At 38.3% G+C, this 20263-nt stretch overlaps 1 long non-coding RNA gene across 1 annotated transcript; it reads right to left on the reverse strand.

Annotated features, from left to right (window-relative positions):
* Window positions 1-228: 228 nt before the first annotated feature.
* On the reverse strand, window positions 229-14037 carry LOC131923412 (uncharacterized). Its single transcript, XR_009382602.1, has 3 exons — window positions 13771-14037; window positions 575-638; window positions 229-457 (listed from the first exon to the last, which is right to left on the reverse strand). It is a non-coding gene; the product is annotated as an uncharacterized LOC131923412 (long non-coding RNA).
* Between the last annotated feature and the right edge of the window lie 6226 nt (window positions 14038-20263).

Raw genomic sequence — 20263 nt, forward strand, 5'->3', positions numbered from 1 at the left:
CACCTGTGGTTCCAGTTAGTAAAAATTAATATGTTTATTTTTAGTAGTTTAGAAAGTTCCAAGATCTCAGCCGATTCCTTGGCAGGATGACAATGATGATAATGATGATTATGATCATGCTGATGATGATGGCTACAATGATGGAGATATCACCAACTATATATGGTATATGCACCTTCATAGAGGAGTTAGCCAATGATTTTATATGTACTATAAATGCTCAATAAATAGACTCATTTTATGCCTTTATTCAGCTACAAAGGAATATCCTCAATATTACCCTTAATGGATGCTTTTTATCACAGTTGTTGGCAGAGAGAGATCATTAGTTTCATCTTCCTTTTGGAGTTCTCCAAACTTTATCATTGATTAAAATCCACATAACTTCTCCAGTTGCCTCCATGGTTGTCTTCCCTGGAGACGCATGTGCTCTCCAGTGTTCACACAAAGACTGTGCCTGGAGAAAGAGCAGGGTTACAGAGCTGAAGCATTTCCTCACTAACAAGACTTTCCCTGTCTTTCTTCCTTTTCTCTTCACCCTGGGTTATTTACTGTCTCATCCTCTGTGTCTTACTTTACTGCAGCATCTTTAATTTACTCCCAGTCTTGTGTTCTGTTTCCTAGTGGGATGTTGACAACTAGAACAAATAAGAAAGAGTGTACATACAGCACATAGTCATTATCTATTTGTTGAGTGATCAGGAAAAATACCTACTTGGGAGTTGTTTCCTGATTGTTTTCAGAATTGTATTACCATACACATTGTCAAAGCCAAAGTAGCATTTTTTTTCTGCCCAACTCGTTTTTTTTATTTAAGTTTTTTTTTTTTCTTAGCACAAGGTTTATCCCTTACCCTATAATGTCTGCCTCTATCAAGATATCTCACAAGAAAGACCCCAGGTTAGACTACTAGTAATAGTGGAGAGGATACCTGAACTGGCCTACCCTGGTAATCAGATTGGTAAATACCCTAACTGTTATCATAGAGCCTTAATCCAGTAACTGATGGAAGCAGGTGCAGAGATCCACAGCCAGGCTCCAGGAGTCCAGTCGAAGAAGGGAAGAGGCATTATATGAGCAAGGGGCATCAAAATTACGATGGGGAAATCTACAGAGACAACTGAATCAAACTTGTAGGAGCTCAGGAATGTAGTGGTACTCCAGAGAACCCAGGTTCAATTCCCAGGCCATCTGGTGTCTGATCACTCCAGGATTAAAAAAAAAAAAAAAAATGAAGGACCCACCATGTGACCCCTTCTCCCTTTCCTTTTCCTTTTAAGAGGTCACATACAGCACCACCTCCTTTGGGCCTTATAGCCCAAGGTCATGGGTGGAATATTATCACAATACATGAACTGTAGACCAACAACTGTGGAACTTGAATGGAACTGGACTAGGCCCTCTGCATACTGGAGACAATTGTGTAGCTTGATCTGAGGGGCCCCTGACGGTGGGGTCAGTATCTATCCCTGATGCATGAGCTAGTTTTCTGAAGCCTATTACCTATAGTGGGAAGCTTTGTTCAGCCTTGATGAAATGGGGAGGGCTTGGCCCTTCCCCAATTAAATGTACTAGGCATTGCTGATTCTCCATGGGAGGCCTTACCCTTGTGGAGGAGGGGATGGGGGATGGGTTGGGGAAGGAAGGTTGTTGGGGAGCTGGAGGTTGGATGAGAGGGAGATCTGTGGTTAGCATATAAAATGAATAAAGTAATTATTGTTTTTCCTTTTTTATTTAAAAAAAATTGAGTAAAGGGTATGGGGAGACAATAAAGGGGAGGGGATGGAGGGGATGAGAACATGAGGGAATAGGATGGTCCAGCTAGGGGAGGGGTGGAGTAGGAGAGAAATGAAAGAGATATCATGATAGAAAGAGAGATTATGGGGTTAGGGAGAACCCTGGTGCTAGGGAAATTCCCAGAACTCCACAAGGATGACTCCAAAGTAGCATTTCAATAAGGAGGGATGCTGTGGGATGGTCTGTATGTCAAATATGTTGCTGACTGGTCAATAAATAAATAGTTTGGCCAGTGGCCAGGCAGGAAGTATAGGCGGGACTAACAGAGAGGCGAACTGAGAGAACAGGAAGCTGGGTGAGAGAGACACTGCCAGCTGCCACCATGACAAGCCGCATGTGAAGATCCCGGTAAGCCACGAGCCATGTGGCAAGGTATAGATTTATGGAAATGGATTAATTTAAGATATAAGAACAGTTAGCAAGAAGCCTGCCACGGCCATACAGTTTGTAAGCAATATAAGTCTCTGTGTTTATTTGGTTGGGTCTGAGTGGCTGTGGGACTGGCGGGTGAGAGAGATTTGTCCTGACTGTGGGCCAAGCAGGAAAACTCTAGCTACAGAGGGACACATTTGAAAATTTCAGGTGATAAAATTCTTTTTTTGTTGTTGTTTTTGTTTTGTTTTTTGAGACAGGGTTTCTCTGTGTAGCTTTGCGTCTTTCCTGGAACTCACTCTGTAGCCCAGGCTGGCCTTGAACTCACAGAGATCCACTTGCCTCTGCCTCCCAAGTGCTGGGATTAAAGGCATACACCACCACCGCCTGGCAGGTAATAAAATTCTTATCAACTCCATATCAAGTAGACTACTTCTGATTGATAAAACATATTTTATCTGTTGAAAACATACCAGTTTATCTATAAAAAACATAAGATAATTTATAACCTATAACTTTTACTTTACAAAATATAATGTTTACATTTAAGCCAAATATAGTGGTATATGCCTAAAATAACTTCTGAAGGTGGAAGCACAAGAATTATAGAAATGTCGTCCTATTCTGTATACCGAATGTCAGGCAGGCCTTGGCTACATAGTGAAACTTCTCTCATCATCAGGCCATTGATAAAAATAAAGTGTAGTGATATTTCATTTAATTTTGTCTTCCACCCCTCTATTTTAATTTGTATTCAATATTAGTAGAACCTTACTCTCACAATAGTAGTTACCAACTTGTACAAAGTACATTGTAAGTAAATATCATAAAGAAAAGGAAACAGAGGAAGAGAAGAAAAAATAACAAAGATGAGGAAGTACATTAACACATTAACGGTCTTTCTAGTGTCTCATTTCAGGATTGTTGGAGGACAAGAAGGGTGAATGATTGCACATATACACTTCCATCCCCAATAGTTAAGATTTCCCTCAAGAACTTCAGCTACCATACCATTCATCCTCTACATTTGCACTCCTGCTTATTCTTGCAACCTGGCCAGATTGTGTAGATTCTTGTGGCAGTTCAGGATCCCTGCAGAGAAGGTCTGGCATATGGAATTGAAATAAAGTACTATCACTTTAAGCTCACATATATCCTACAGGCTAGAAAGCTTCAGGACAGGTGTTCCTATAGCTACAACAGAGACAGCAGCAAGGAACTATAACTGAGCTTTGTGACCTTAAGATGACATGTAGATTATAGAAGTTTCATTTGGAAAACCAGGGTGTTTATTGTTAGAGTGGGAGATATTATTGCTCATATCACTAACTTCCATAGCTTGTTTTAAAGCCAGCTTGATCTAAGAACTGGGTAATAAGCATAAGCTGTAAATTGAATAAAAATATGTGATTTGTATTCAATATTAAGTTTAATCTTGTAAACTGGCTGCAAAGGTCAAGCATTCCTTTTAGTTTCCTTGAGAAATATAATTCCCTTGGAATGGATTCCTCAAATATTTATAGTTTGTTTATCTTGGAGGCAAGTCTTTGCTAAAAGTAATACATCTAAAATTCCAGCATATTCACTAGATAGATGGTAGATAGGTACACACACACACACACACACACACACACACACACACACACACACACAGAGAGAGAGAGAGAGAGAGACAGAGACAGAGAGAGACAGAGACAGAGACAGACAGAAACAGAGAGAGAGATATTAATGACTAGTATGGCTGATACCAGTTCCTCCTTTTGAGTTTGTGTTACCTCACTTGAGATGGTTTTTTTTTTTCTAGTTCCATCCATTTCCCTGCAAATTTCAAAATGTCATTTTTCATCAGCGGAATAATATTTTACTGTGTAAATGTATCACATTTTGCATATCAGTTTCTCAGTTGAGGGTAATCTAGGTTGTTTCCAGTTTCTGACTATTAATAATAACATGGCTATGAACATAATGGAGGAAGTGTCCTTGTGGTAGGATGGAGCATCTTTTGGGTATATGTCCAGGAATGGTATAGCTAGGTCTTGAGGTGGATCAGTTTTTGTGAGAAATCTCTAAATTGCTTTCCAACGAGACTTTACAAGTTTGCCCTCCTACCAGCAATAGAAGGATGTTCCCCTTGTTCCATATCCTCACCAGCATGCTCTGTCACTTGTATTATTGATCTTAGCCATTCTAACAGTCATATGGGGGATCTCAGAGTCATTTTGATTTGAATTTACCTGATGGCTAAGGATGTCAATCATTTCTTTAGCATATCTCTGCCGTTTGCAATTCCTCTGTTAATAATTCTCTGTTCAGATGCCTATCCCATTTTTAATTGGATTATTTTGTTTGTTGAGGTCTAGTTTCTTGAGTTTTTTGTATGTTTTGGAAATCAGCCTGTTGTCAGATATGGGGTTGGTGAAGATCTTTTCTCATTCTACAGTCTGCCATTTTGTCATATTTGCAGTGCCCTTTGCCTTACAGAAAATTCTAAGTTTTAATTGCTGATATTAGTGCCTGTGCTACTGGTGTTCTCTTCAGGAAGTTGTCTTTAGACCACCCAGCTCCCAAATAATGACAAGGAGACTTACGAATTACAAAAGTTACTGTATCTGTTTAAAGGTTTTTCTCCGTCTGGACTGCTTTCCTGCATGCCTGCGGCCTTCTCTGACTTTGAGAGCCTAGCCTCATTCTGGCGTGTTTACCAACCCAGTTCTGGGAAGCTGCTGTTTCCATGATCCTGTAGGCTTTTTTACCTAGCAAGCTGGCTGATTAAGTGCTCTGCTGCACAGCAGAGACTTTTAAAGGAGCTATGCCTCTGTTCCCTAGCCTGCCCAAGAGACTGCTTTCTCAGGACCTGTGTGGATATTTGTACCTCCATGTTGTCAGTGATATGCAAAGTCTTTTTCTGTCCCTCCAGGCAGCTCCCAAATAGCAACATGGAGATTTCTTATTAATTATGAAAGCTTGGCTTTTAACTTAGACCTGAGTTAAGTAGTTCTTATAACTTAAATTAACCCATTTATATTAATCTATGCTCCAGCACATGGCATTACCTTTCTTTCATCTTGCACCTACTGTTTTCTTTCTGTCTGGCTTTCCACACTGCCATCTTCTTCCCAGAGTCCTCTTTGTCCCTAGGAATCCCACCTAACTTCTTCCTAGCTATTGGCTATTCAGCTTTTTAATTATACTAATCACAGCCATTCATTTTCACAAAGTGTACAAATACCTTACCACAGAGATCTTTCCATTGTCTGATATGTTCCTCAATTTTTTTCTTCAAAGACTTAAAGTTCTTGTCATACAGGCCTTTCCCTTCCTTGGTTAGAGTTATGACAAGACATTTTATATTATATTTGGCTATTATGAAGGGTGTTGAGTATTCTTGCATCAATGTTCATGAAGGAAACTGGCCTGTAAATCTCTTTTTTGAATCATTGTGTGGTTTGGGTATCAGGGTGATTACGGCCTCATAAAATGAATTAGGCAATGTTTGTTCTATTTCTGTTTTGTGGAATAATTGGAAGGGGTATTTTTATTTGGTATTAGGTATTCTTTGAAAATACGGTAGAATTTTGTGTTGAAACTATCTGGACCTTGGCTTTTGTTGTTGTTGTTAGTAGAATTTTGATGACTGCTTCTATTTCCTTATTTGATGTGTGATTTAAACTTCAGTAATGTTTCTTTTACAAATGTGAGTGTTTTGCATTTGGGGCATAGATGTTCAGATGTCATCTTGGTGTGTGTATGTGTGTGTGTGTGTTTGTGTTTGTGTATGTGTGTGTGTGTGCGTATGTGTGTTTGCTTCCATTATTTTGGTTTTACTGGTCTGAGATTATTTCCTGTGTTTGCATGGGTATAGTTAGCCTTCTTGGAATGGAATTTTCCTTCTAGTACCTTCTGTAGGGTTGGATTTATGAATATATATTGTTTATATTTGACTTTGTCTTGGAATCTCTTGTTTTCTCCACCTGTGGTGATTGAACATTTTGCTGGGATAGTAGTCTACATTGCCATCTGTGGTCTCTCAGAGTCTGCAAGGCATTTGTCCATGCAATTCTGGCTTTCAGAGTCTCCATTTAGAAGCCAGGTATAATTCTAATAGGTTTGCCTTTGTATTTTACTTGGTCATTTCCCCTTGTAACTTGTAATATTCTTTCTTAATTCTGTATATTTAGTGTTTTGATTATTATGTGGATGAAGACCTTTGTTTTCTGATCCAATCTTTTTGCTGTTCTGTTAGCTTCTTGTACCTTTACAGGTATCCCTTTCTTTAGATTAGGAAAATTTTCTCCTATGATAGTTAAAAATATTTTCTGGGTTTTTGAGCTGGGATTTCTCTACTTTCTCTAATCCTGTTATTTTTAGGGTTGGTTTTTCAATATTGTCCCAGATTTCCTGGATGTTTTATGTTAGGATTTTTTTTTTTTTAGATTTAACAATTTATTTGAACCGATGTATCAGTTTCTTCTATAGTATCTTCTATACCTGAGATTCTCTCTTCCATCTCTCATTCTTTGTTGGGGATGCTCATGTCTGTAATTCCTGTTGCTTATATAGACTTTCCATCTCCTGGATTCCCTCAGTTTGTGCTTTTTTTAATTGCTTCTATTTCCATTTTTAAGTCTTGAATATTTTTATAGTATTTTTATTTTATAATTAGTCTTGAATATTTTTATTCATATCTTTTACTTGTCTGTTTATTTCTATTGGCTTTATTTTGTGGGTTTTATTCACTTCCTGTCCTGTGTGTTTGTGTGTATGTGTGTGTGTGTTTTCCTAGGTTTCTTTAAGGGATTTATTTGTTTCCTCTTTAAGGACCTCTATCATCTTTATAAAGTTGGTTTTAATGTTGCTTTCTTGTGCTTCAGCTTTTTTAGAATATTTGGGGTTTGCTACAGCAGGACTGGTGGCCTCTGTGATGCTATGTTGCCATGACTGTTGTTCATTGTATTCACACACTGGCATCTAGGCAACTGGGTTTGGGGTAATGGGCTTCTGCTGGAGTTATGAGCTGAGATATGGAGATAAGGTAAGTGACTGCTGTTGAAAGAGCTTGTTAGGCTCTGACAAAACATTGGATGAATATGGATGGGTCTTACCTGGGGGTTCAGTACAGGCATGGCCTCTGGTAAGGCAACAGACTTCTGCCAGAGTTCTAGACATGCTTTTAACAAATCATCAAGAGAGCATAGAATGAACTTATTTATCAAGCAGAGTTTTAACTTAAAAGTCTTGTAATATATTGAAATTTAAGTAATATAATTTCCCTTTAGTCCTTTATGCTACTGAGTTCTATGTCAAATATGTGAATAGGGAATAATAGAACAAGAACTTTTAAATTAGAGTTGGAAATGAGAGGACAGTACTGAGGAGGGAATAGTGGTAGAGATAAATAATGCTAAAGACCTTTTGAAAAAGTTACATGGAAATATGCTATGCAAGACACTGTCTGAAACATAGATATACAAAATACACAGATGTAACATGAATTGCTAAAGGATCTTATTAATAGAAAAACCCAAAGCCAGATATTAGAGTGAAAGCTGAACAATCAGATAAACAGAACAAGCCAGCCATGTTCTTACCTCTAAGAAATCCCGAGCCTCAAAAGAGAGTTATTGTTTCCTCCTGCCTTATACACCTTTCTCTGCCTAGACATCACTTCCTGGAATTAAAGGATTAAAGATCCACATGGATCTCTGTCTCCTGAGTTATAGGATTAAGGGTGTGTGCCTTCACTGTCTGACATCTATGTCTAATCTAGTTGCTGGCTCTGTCCTCTGATCCCCAGATAAGTTTTATTGGGGTGCACAATATATCACCACACACATATAAAACAAGAGTTAAAATGGAGTTGCCTGGTTATGGATCCACAATGCCCTTATTACACCACAAGCTAACAAATAAAAAGCTCAGCACTATAAATGTTTTAGCACTTTATGAGTTGTAGGCCAGTGAGGTCTCAAAAACTAAACACTACAAGCTGTTAGCAATGCTAATGTTACCTTTCTGAACATGATGGTTAGATCCTTTTGCTGAAGACGACAAAAAATTGAATCACAGATCATAAAGAAACTAAGGCGATATTGACCTGGAAGCTTTATCCCTACCACTTACCTTTCATAGTGCTAAAACCTGCTATTCATGATACCAGAAGAGAAATGCATGCATCAGTATCATCTAGATGCTAAATTTGAAAACTACAATCATGATGGGACTGGCAAGACATGCCCACATGTGAAATCATGGTAAAATATCATGAAGGTAAAACACAACTTTCTAAATAGATTTAAGATCTGTTCCACAAGATGAAACCCATACTTGGCACCATTATTGGGGTCATAAACCTGTGGCTAGACAGTTTGTAGGACCTAGGAGAGAGCCTATTATTATTATTGTTATTGTTATTATTTGGCTACATGGATACAAAGAGTTATACAGATTCAGAATGACTGCTTTTATTTTTATTCCGAGTGACTTGTCCTTATACTCATAGATTAATGTGCTATCAATTATCATCAGCTAATCGTATTTCTTCATTAGATGACAATTAACACAGATAGCCACAACTTGTGAAGGCACACAAAATAAGAGAGTACAGAATCTCAGCCTTAAATGTGACATCTTTGTCCCAGTCCTCCTAAGGCTCAAAGATCACCATGCACAAGGGAGCAGAAAGATTGTTTGAGTCAGAGGCAGATCATATTTACAAGGAAAGAATCTGTTCCTGTTACATCAGGGCAGTTGTAGATAGGAACTCACAGTAGTTGTGACAGCATGCATAAGAAGTACAAGAGTTTAAGTCAGACAAAATTCCAGCACTGAATGAGAGATGGGTAAGAAGTCTCAACCCTATTTGAGGAGCTTTTGGCAATGGATAGTTATTGGGAGGAGATGGAGATCATTATTCTTTATAAATTTGTCTCTGGTATATTGACTGTACTCTAGTGGAAGGCCACATATTCAAGAATGGATGGGCAGCACCAGTTTGATTTGAGGTAAAGGAATAAAGAAGACAGGAAGTTGGGTGGGTAGGGATGGAATCTGGAAGAAACTGGAGGAAGATTGAATATGATCAAAACAAATTATGCAAAATTACCAAAGATGTAATGAAAAGATAAAAAAAATAATATGAAGCAACATCCAAACATGCTACATGGATAACAATAAATCTCAGGAAAGTGTTCATGATGGCACCATTTGTATAAAGGCAGACAATGCAGGTAATGTTGACTTTGTAAACTAATGAGTAGCTCAGAAATAATTACAAATATAAAGATTAGTGAAGATATCGATTATCTTAGAATTTATAAAATGCGTTAGTAAGATGTAGAACTCACTTAAATAATTGTAAAAACATGATGATTCTTTTATAAAAAATTGCATAAAATATCGACTGCAAATTATAATAAAAGCCCCAAAACATGAATAAAATATACATATTGTGTGTTGTATATTTACATTTTATTTTGTTTTAGGTTAAAAAAGATATTACATTATGTCAAAAATGACATCATTTTCATATCTAATAAAATAAATGGACAATATTACTTCATATGCTAATATACTAGACCAAATTTTGTATGTAATCATTGACATAGATAGGATACCCACAAAATTATGTGTATTTGTGGCAAAAGTATTTCCAAAGAACAATTTAAAAAGACAGTTAAGAATAATTTCTAAGTGTTAAATAAGAAGTTATAATTTACAATAAAAATAGGAAATCTGATTCACTCTTTCCCATAAAAGGAACTAGTTTCTGAAAGAACTCATTTAAATACAAAAGTAAGTAAATAGGTTCAGAAATGTGAAGGCCCAGACAAGGATTTAGCTCTCAATAGTTGAGCATAAGTAGCTTATGCCATCAGGGAAATACTGAGACTCAGTTCTAAATTTGCACATAAGGAAGATACCACACATTTTAGAACAGTCTAGAGAAAGTAAGAGTTAAAAATTCATTCATGGGCATAGGTCCATGAACCACTGCAAATTAGCAACAGATGTTGTCAATATTTCCTTATTTTAGAATGAAAGTGAGAAAATAATAAACCGCAACAGCAACAGTAACCTGCAAGCCAAAGACAAACACCCTCCACATGCCGCAATATTTAACTGTATCTTTAGTAATCTGCTTACAAGGAAATGCCCTGAAGCACATTTCAAGGTATAATCACACTATGTCTGTGACTAATCATTAAAATACTGCTACTTGTTTGGATGATTGGAAGCCCCCAGAGACATATTCAGAAATAAGAATAATTTAAGATAGCTGGTTAGTTATCATTATTTAAGCTGGATACACTGGCAAAATGTAAAATAGAAAATTGATGTAATGCATGTGACGTTTAAAAGATAGGCATCACCACAATGTTCTCAAGTTGAAAGAAATTGTTTTGAAATATTTAACATTTTCTTTTTTAAAAAAAATTAAAATTAAATTTATTAATTTATTTATTTTACATCCCAGCTTCAGTTTCCCCTCCTTCCTGTGCTCCCAGTTGCTCTCCCCTTTGTGAATGTAACAATCTTTTTAAAATAAGAAACACAGAGCCAAATGCAGAAATTAAAAGACCAAGAGGTCAGAGCAATAGCTAAGAGCTAAAAACCCTTTCTTACCCTTCACTGCCGCTGCTGTCCTTTCCCTCCGAAAGAGCAACCCTCTGTTCCAACCCTCCAATCTACTCCTCTTCTGTTTTTGTTTAGGAAATGGCAGGTCTCCCACGAGTATCAACAAAACATGGCATATCAAGTTGCAGTAAGACGAAGCACTCACCCCTTGTATTCAGCCTGCACAAGGTGACCCAATGTACTTAATATCTTCAATGGGAGTTTGGAAGATGATTTAAAAATATTTATTTCAATGTTTTAACACATCAAATAATCATTAAAAATTTGACTATTGATCAAATTATATTTCTAATTAGTTTACTATTTTAAATAAAGAATATTATAAAAGAACTGATTTGTTAACTGTGAAGATATGAAAATAATTATTACTTCCAGCATTTATAAATTTATTTGCAAATATACCTGATTAGATTTATATCATCTAAACATTATCTTTTTCTTTAAAGTGAAGGTAGTATGTCATATTATTGAGGGACTGTTGGAAAAATATCACACAAACATGAGGTATTGAGTTCTGATTTCCAATGCCCATGTGAAAGTCTCAGACTGATAGCACACACTTGTCAGTGCAGTGGTTAGAAGAATGTGGGAGAGTCAATGAGGTTTATGGGGTTTTCTGTCCAAATTAGCTCCAGATTCAGTAAGAGACATTGTCTCAAAAAAAAAGTTAGAAAATGTCTTAGCAACCATTCTTTTGCTGTGAAGTGATACCTTGACCAAGAAATGTATAAAGGAAAGCATTTGCATTTAACACAGTTGTCTATGTGGGCCATTCTCACTAAAAACTGAGACAGAGAGTGAATGAAGATGATATTCTCTGCTAAATTCTGGCCTACACACTTGTACACACTTATGCATGTGTACCTGAGAATACATATGCACACACAAATAAAATTTATCATATGACTGAGACCTATAATATATGAGATATATGAGATAATTAGTCTAAAAAACTGTGAATGGGTATTATAGAGAATGTTACAACAATTGAAAAGTAAAATATCTTTTCTGCCCTTGATAGTTTCCCCATTGTGGGAGCCACAGAAGTTTCCTAATGAGAACTGAGCTTGCTTTACCCAGCAGGGCTGCATAAGGAGATAGACTGGCCACATACATAGTTACTAGGTGTTTGGAAGGGTCTGTACTTGGCATGCTAGCGGGAGGTCTTTTGTTCCTTTAAAAAGCCCTTTAGTAGAGACAGAAGGGGCTGGTGGATTAGGATCCAGGATCCAGGATCCAGGCCCTCCCAAGGCTATCCTGTGTTTCTAACTGTCTCTCTCTCCCCTCTATATTTCTATAAATCTCTTATCCCTCACTCCTCAAGAATACCCTGGGAGAAAAAAGTGGGGGTGGGCCCTCCACAAATGGTGCCAGGAACAGAGACTTAGGGATTTGGTGAAATGAATGTCGAGGGTGTAAGGCATGCTGACAAGGAATTGATAAAGGTGATGGTATTTTATTCTCAGGAGTCAAGTTAGGTGGTTGAATGCTGAAGTTGAAAAATGAAATTGCGTGCATATTTCTCTCTGTCTAGGTTTCTTTCTGTCTTTCTCACTCTTAATTTCTGTCTGTAGGAATGTAGTATTAGAAGAAATTTAGAGTAAGGTAGAATATAGAAATATTAAGTTAAGAATATAGTTTAAGAAGAAATGTAGGATAAGATAAGCAATAAGACAGAGAAACTATGTTCTTTATTTTCCATCTATGAAGCTATGAAAGCAAAGTCCTGGGGAAGAATCAGAAAAGTCTATCAAAGATGAAAAAAAATGGGCAGAAAAATATTCCTATGGAAGCTTTTGGCCTAGAGACAGATTAGAATCAAGCCCTGAGAGGCAGAGGAAAGAATTTTCCCTGAGGTTGATGTGGCTGAAATAAAACTTTTCACTCTGCTGATGCTGCCACTGTATGGAAACATAGTACCATCATAATTAGTCTCTGTTTGGCCATGAAGCCAAAAGGTTATAGAATACAGAAGTTTTGGAGAAAACTTAGTAATTTTCCTCTCAAAAACTGAAAGCTTTCTTGGGAAAGACATAGTAAACTCTTTCTCTAAAAAACTAAAAGCTTTTCAGAACTTTTCTTTCTCAGATTTTTTTGTTTTTCTCCTTCTGTAAGGGCAAGAATTAGATTCACGTGGAAATAATATCAGTATTGGAAAGTCACCTGTAATTGCTCTAAGAAAAAACAAAAAACCTCTTAGAATATGGCAAATTCTCCTGCTAGTCTTGTCTTTCCTTCAAGCCAGTATTAGAAAAGCAGCATCCAGAGTTCCCTACAGCTAAAGCCTAGTGAGAAAGCCCAGGCAGAAAGCTGAAGCAGGAACAACTTTGCCCAAGGTGAAGCCACAGCAGAGAATGGGAGGGGCTGCTGGGGTGGGGGAAGCAATGGAGGCTTTGAAATCTCTGCAATGAAGGAGGCAGGGCTTGAGTTCCCAAAAATCTCTCTGAAAAGTCTAAACAGACATTTATTTTAAGTGCTTTCATTTCATTTTCTTTTACTGACCCTGGAAAACAGAGGATCAAGCCCTGAAGGGCTTTTGCTTTAGGCACCAAAATACCTGTCTTAGGTGCACACAGACAGACATGAACCACTCTGGGAACAGTGTCACATGAAAGCTCTAACTAGAGAGGTTCATTTGTCAAACAGTAATGCAGTAATGCAGGTGTCCTGATGCAAGCTTAGGGAAGAAAACAACAACAACAGCAAATTCCTGGGGTAAAAGCAAAAGTACAAAACTAAACCATATAAACAAAAACCGGTAATTTCCTCCTGGACCCAGAAAGGCAACCTGGGAAATGTAGTTCGAAAAATAGCTTAGGAAATGTAATACTAACTTGCAGCTATAGAGAAAGGCAGTATGGGAAATGTAGTTTTTCAGCTCAAGATGGTGATACTGCCCCCCAATTTTTTTTTTCAGCTCAAAAATGTAGTTTCTTTTCCAAGCAATGTTAGAAAGCTTAGTCTTACCTCTTGAGAACTAGGAACAGGCAAACAGCTTGCCTCTCAGGAGATAATAAAGTCTAATACCTGTGGAACCAAAATAAGACTAAAATGCTTTCACCCTAAAACTAAGGCCTAAGACTTCTTTTAACTACAGGCCATATGTTACTGGAATAGGCCAGGAGTGACTGAAACCAGTCAGTCCAGATTCCAGAAACCAGGAAGTGTAAAAGTACAGAGTCACAAGGTAGTCAGGAGGTAATGACTGCCAGACTATGGAATGTCCTCTCCCTGGTTCCCTAGGTAACTGTTTGACCATAGAATGTCCCAACCCTAGTTTCCATAGTGACTGTGTAATCACCAGATGCCCCCATCTGGGGGCAGCCAATGAGAAATGGTGAAGGGCAACCGCCTCCTTAGAAGGAAAATTGAATCATGATTTCTGGAATTCCTAGACACAAGCCAATCAGAATTGTACCCGTACTAGCACCCCTAAATGATGTAACCTTGTGATTTTTGCCTTTAAAAACTGAGCTTGCAAAGAGGCAGGAACTTCCTCCACCCTCCACTGAATTGGATCTGTTGGATGAAGTCCCTGCCTAGGCTTGTATTGCTTTAGGATATCCTGAATTAAACCTTGCTTTTGCATTCTGGTATGCTCATCCTCCGTGGTCTCTCTGGGGCTCGAGATCTGGGCACAACAATACTGTTTGTCAACAAGTCACTTTAAAATCTTTTAGAAAACAAGGAAAATGGTCCTTACACTGGGAAATTGCTTCAGATGTGAAAAAGACTAATGAGATTGAGTTGTGCTTAAGTTACAAGATGGAAACATTGCCAGGAGGTGGTGGTGCACACCTTTAATCCCAGCACTTGGGAGACAGAGGCAGGAGGATCTCTGTGAGTTTGAGGCTAGCCTGGGCTACAGAGTCAGTTCCAGGATAGGTGCAAAGCTACACAGAGAAACCCTGTCTTGAAAAACCAAAAAAAGAACTAGAAATAGAAACATTGACATCATTAAAAGAACTAATGGTAATCTTAAAAAGCAGTTTTTAAAAAACTAAGAAGGGGAAATTTTACTCTCATTCTTAGATGAATTAGTCTCTGACTTCAAACTCTCAAGAAAATTTTCAGAGAGATATCAAAGCTGACTAAAAAAGCTGAACTTCAGAAATGATTTGCATACATTTTGCCTTGTTAATAGTTCAGTTAAGAAACATCTATTTGTTAATAGATTTTGTTTTTGAATATAAGTTCTGTAAGGGATTCTTTCTAGATATCTGTAAAAATAGAATTTCCTTAAAAGTAGAGTTTCCTTATGAGTATGTTCGTAAAATAGTTATATAGAGTTTCCTTTTGAATATGTTTGTAAGAAGTATAAATAAGTATATTTTGAATGTGAGTTTGTGAAAAGTGTAAATATGTAGTTTGAATGTAGTTTGAATGAAAGTTGAATGTAAATCTAAATGTTTAATATAAGTTTGTAAAAAGTATAAATATGTATAGTGATAATAGTTCAGTTAAGAGATCTCTTCTAGATGTTTGCTAAGGTTTATAAAGTTGTCCTATAGAATGTAAGTTTGTAAAAATGTAAATACATATAGTAAATACTCATGCTAGTTGTACATATAAATAGTAATATTCATACAAGAATGATGTTTATATTAATGAACCAGAGTTTGATGAAGCTAAGGGAATCTTTTTTTTTTTTTAGATTTTTATTTTATTTTACAATATAATTTAATTCTACATATCAACCACATATTCCCTTTTTCTCCCCCCTCCCACCCCCTCCTTCCCCCCAGCCCACCCTCCATTCCCATCTCCTCCAGGTTGGATAAAGCACAGGGACAAATTGCCAAAGGAATGGAAACACATGAACTATGAACCAATGGCTGAGGGATCCCCAACTGGATCAAGCCCTCTGAAGGTGAGACAGTTGATTGGCTTGAACTGTTTGAACCAGTGGGACTGGCTCCTGTGCTCAGTGCATGAATTGACTGTTTGAAACCTGGGGCTTATGCAGGGAATCTAAGGGAATCTTTAAATTTGATGCAGTTTACTTGATGTGGTTGAGAGTTTATTGATTTCAAAAAAGAGCTTGGTACAGCTAAGGCAGTTATAGACATCTTAAGACCCATTTAAAAAAGAACATTCCCTCTTGGTCATCCTCTCCTCCTTTACTGGGGAGGTGGTGACAGCCTAAGGATCACTGAGTTGTTCAAACCATGTGCAAGCTCCTGCTTCATAGTTGAGTTAAGCTCTCTAACCCCTCCTGCCAGAGGCCGGTGGTCAGAGATGAACAATGTTCTTCTTGATAACTTCCAACCTAAGCCAAAGTATGCTTGATGGAAAGCATATCTCCATGACAGGTAATGGAAGAATAATCAAGGAGGATGACCTAAGACAGACCCAGTCTGTCTTAGAGACCTGAGAGACTCTTTAAAAAATTAAGAGAAGGGATCTGTGGGAGTCCACAGAGGTTTCCTAGTGAAATCTGAGCTTGCCTTACCCAGCAGGGCTGCATAAGGGCATGGATTGACCACATGCATGTTTACTAGGTGTTTAGAAGGGTCTGCACTTGGCTGTGCTAGGGGAAGGTCTTTTGCTCCATCCCTTGGCATTCCTTTAAAAAGCCCTTTAGAAGAGACAGAAGGGGCTGGTGGATTAATATCCAGGAGCTCCTGAGGCTATCCTGTGTTCATAACTGTCTCTATCCTCTGTATTTCTATAAATCTCTTATCCCTCAATCCTCAAGAATACCCTTGGGAGAAAAGGTGGGGATGGGCCCCCACACCCAAATATATTCTTTAGTATTTTGTTGAGAAAAAATGAGAACAAGATGAGGAAAATCTACCCAAAACATGACTATGAGCTATTTACTTTGTTTTTATTTAGAAGACTTTTTTCCATTTTATATACAAACCACAATTCTTTGTCCCTCTCCTCCTCTCACTGACCCCCCACCTTCCCTGCACCCCACTCCCCATCTACCCCTCAGAGAGGGTAAATCTTCCCATGGGGATTCAACAAAGTCTAGCATATCAAGTTAAGGCAGGACCTAGCCCCTCCTCTGTGTATTGAGGCTGAGCAAGGTATCCCACCCTTGGAAATGGGCTCCAAAAAGCCAGTTCATGCACTAGGGATAAATCCTGGCATCACAAACTGTTCAAGCCACACACAACAAGCCACACAACTGTCACCCACATTCAGAGGGCCTAGTTTGGTACCATGCAGGTTCCCCAGCTGTTGGTCCAGAGTCATTGAGCTCTAACTAGCTAGGGTCAGCTGTCTCTGTGGGTTTCCCCATCATGATCTTGACCACTTGGCTCGTATAATCCTCCTCCCTCTCTTTGACTGGACTCTAGGAGCCTCACCCAGTGCTTACATGTGGATCTTTGCATCTCCTTCCATCAGTTACTGAATGAAGGTTCTATGATGATAATTAGGGTAGTCATAGATCTGACTACAGGGGAAGGCCAGTTCAGGCACCTTCTCCACTATAGCTTGGAGTCTTAGCTGGGTTCATCCTTGTGGGTTTCTGGGAATTTCCCTAGCTCCAGGTTTCTCCTAACCCCATACTGGCTCCCTCTATCAAGGTATCTCTGTAGATGTAATTCTGAATGGTTTTATTAAATAAAAACTCAGAGCCAAATGCAGAGTTAAAAGCCCAAGAGGTCAGAGCAGCAGCCAAGGGCTAAGACCAAGACCATCTTCTTACCCCTAGCTGTCCCTGTTGTCCTTCCCCTCAGAAAGAGACCTACTTCCTGTGTGTCTGTCTTTTTATTGACTTTCTGTTCTGCATTCTCATTAGTTGTAATTCCAACCACATGACCTCATCGTCACTGCCTGTCTATACAGACCTCCAGGTCTCTATGGTTGGTATTGAGATTAAAGGCATGTTTCTCTATGCTGGCCGTATCCTTGAACACACAGAGATCTGCCTGTCATGTGATCAGGATTAAGGGCATGTGCTACCACTGCCAGACTTCTGCTAAATGGCTTTCTCTTAGCTCTAACCCCCAGGCACTTTTATTTATTAACATACAAATAAAATCACATTTCAGCACAAATAAAATATCACCATATATCTCCTTCCTTACTCTCCCTCTCTATCCCTCCCCCAACTGGACCATCTAGTTACCTCATGTTCTCTTACCACCTCCCCTTACCTTCTCCCCTCCACCCATAATCCTAATTTACTGGGGAGATCTTATCTATTCCCCCTTCCCAGGGGGATCCATGTATGTCCCTTTTAGGGTCCTCCTTATTACCTAACTTCTCTGGAGTTGTATATTGTACCCTTTGCTTTAAGTCTAATATCCACTTATGAATGAGTACATACCATGTTTTTTTTCTATGTCTGGGTTACCTCATTCAGGATTTTTTTTCTAGCCTTATCTACTTGCTTGCAAATTTCATGTCATTGTTTTTACAGCTGAGTAATATGTAGCTGAAGTTTTCCTGTGTCCCAGCCTGCCGGCAGTTGGGGCAAATCTCTCCCACTAGTGTCCCCCAAGTAAACATACAGAGACTTATATTACTTATAAACTGTATGGCCATGGCAGGCTTCTTGCTATCTGTTCTTATATCTTAAATTAACCCATTTCCATAAATCTATACCTTGCCACATAGCATGTGGCTTATCAGTGTCTTACATCATGCTTCTCCACACTGTGGCTGGCCTTGTCTCTCTGACTCTGCCTTCCTGTTCCCCCAATTCTCCTCTCTGCTAGTCCCACCTATACTTTCTGCCTGGCTACTGGCCAATCAGCATTTTACTTAACAATCAATCAGCAATACATTCACATCATAGAGAACATCCCACAGCAGAAATACAATACTCCATTGTGTAAATGCACCACATTTCTTTATCCATTTTTTGGTTGAGGGGCATTTAGGCTGTTTCCAGGTTGTGGCTATTATGAATAATGCTACTATGAACATGATTGAGCCAAACTCCTGGTGGTATGAATATGCATCCTTTGGATATATGCCAAAGAGTGGTATTGCTGGATTACGAGGTAGATTGAGTCCCTGTTTTCAAAGAAAACACCATACTGATTTTCAAAGTGGCTGTATAAGTTTTCACTCCCATTAGCAATGGAGGTGTGTTCCCCTTACTCCACATCCTCTCCAGAATAGGCTGTCATCAAAGTTTTTAATCTTAGCCATTTTGACAGGTGCAAGATGGTATCTCAAACTTGGCTTGATTTGCATTTCCCTGATGGCTAAGGATGTTGAGCAATTCTTTAAGTGTCTTTCAGTCATTTGAGATTCTTCTGTTTAGAATTCTCTGTTTAGATCTGTACCCCATTTTTAAATTGGATTGTTGGGTATTATGATGTCTAGTTTCTTGAGTTCTTAATATATTTTGGAGATCAGCCTTCTGTCAGATGTAGGTTTGTTGATGATCTTTTCTCATCCTATAGGCTGCCATTTTGTCTTATTTACCTTAAAGAAAATTCTCAGTTTCTGGAGGTCCCATTTATTAATTGTTGCTCTCAGTGTCTGTGCTACCAGTGTTATATTTAGAAAGTGGTCTCCTGTGTCAATTCGTTCAAGACTACTTTCCACTCTCTTTTCTATCAGGTGTAGTGTAACTGGATTTATGTTCAGGTCATTGATCCACTTGGACTTGAATTATGTGCAGGGCAATAGATATGGATCTATTTGCATTCTTCAACATGCTGCCATCCAATTATGCCAGCACAATTTGTTGAAGATGCTTCCTTTTTTCCATTGCATATTTTTGGCTTATTTGCCATAAATCAGATTTTTGTAGGTGTGTAGATTTATGTCAGGGTCTTTGATTTGATTCCATTGACCCACATGTCTGTTCTTATGCCAATACCAAACTGTTTTATTAATATAGCTCTATTGTATAGCTTGAAGTCATGGATGGCGGTTTTGGAGGTTTCTTCATTGTACAGGATAGTTTTGGCTAACCTGGGTTTTCTGTTTTTCCACATGAAGTTGAGTATTGTTCTTTTAATGTCTGTGAAAAATTGTGTTGAGATTTTGATGGTGATTGCAGTAAATCTGTAGATTGCTTTTGGTAAGATTGCCATTTTTACTGTGTTGATCTTACCTATCCAAGAGCATGGGAGATCTTTCTATTTCTGATATCTTCTTTAATTTACTTCTTCAGAGACTTAAAGTTCTTGTCATGCCGGGCGGTGGTGGCTCACGCCTTTAATCCCAGCACTCGGGAGGCAGAGGCCGGTGGATCTCTGTGAGTTCGAGGCCAGCCTGGGCTACCAAGTGAGTTCCAGGGAAGGCACAAAGCTACACAGAGAAACCCTGTCTCGAAAAAAAAAAAAAAAGTTCTTGTCATACAGGTCTTTAACTTTGTTAATGGTTAGAGTTACGTCAAGATATTTTATGTTATTTGTGGCTATTGTAGAGGGTGATGTTTCCCTTACTTCTTTCTCAGTTTGTTTATCATTTGTAAATAGAAGGACTATTGATTTTTCTTTTTTTTTTTTTAGTTAACTTGTATCTTGCCACATTGCTGAAG

The sequence above is a fragment of the Peromyscus eremicus genome, chromosome 13, assembly GCF_949786415.1.
Source record: "Peromyscus eremicus chromosome 13, PerEre_H2_v1, whole genome shotgun sequence".
In the NCBI taxonomy this organism is placed as follows: domain Eukaryota; kingdom Metazoa; phylum Chordata; class Mammalia; order Rodentia; family Cricetidae; genus Peromyscus; species Peromyscus eremicus.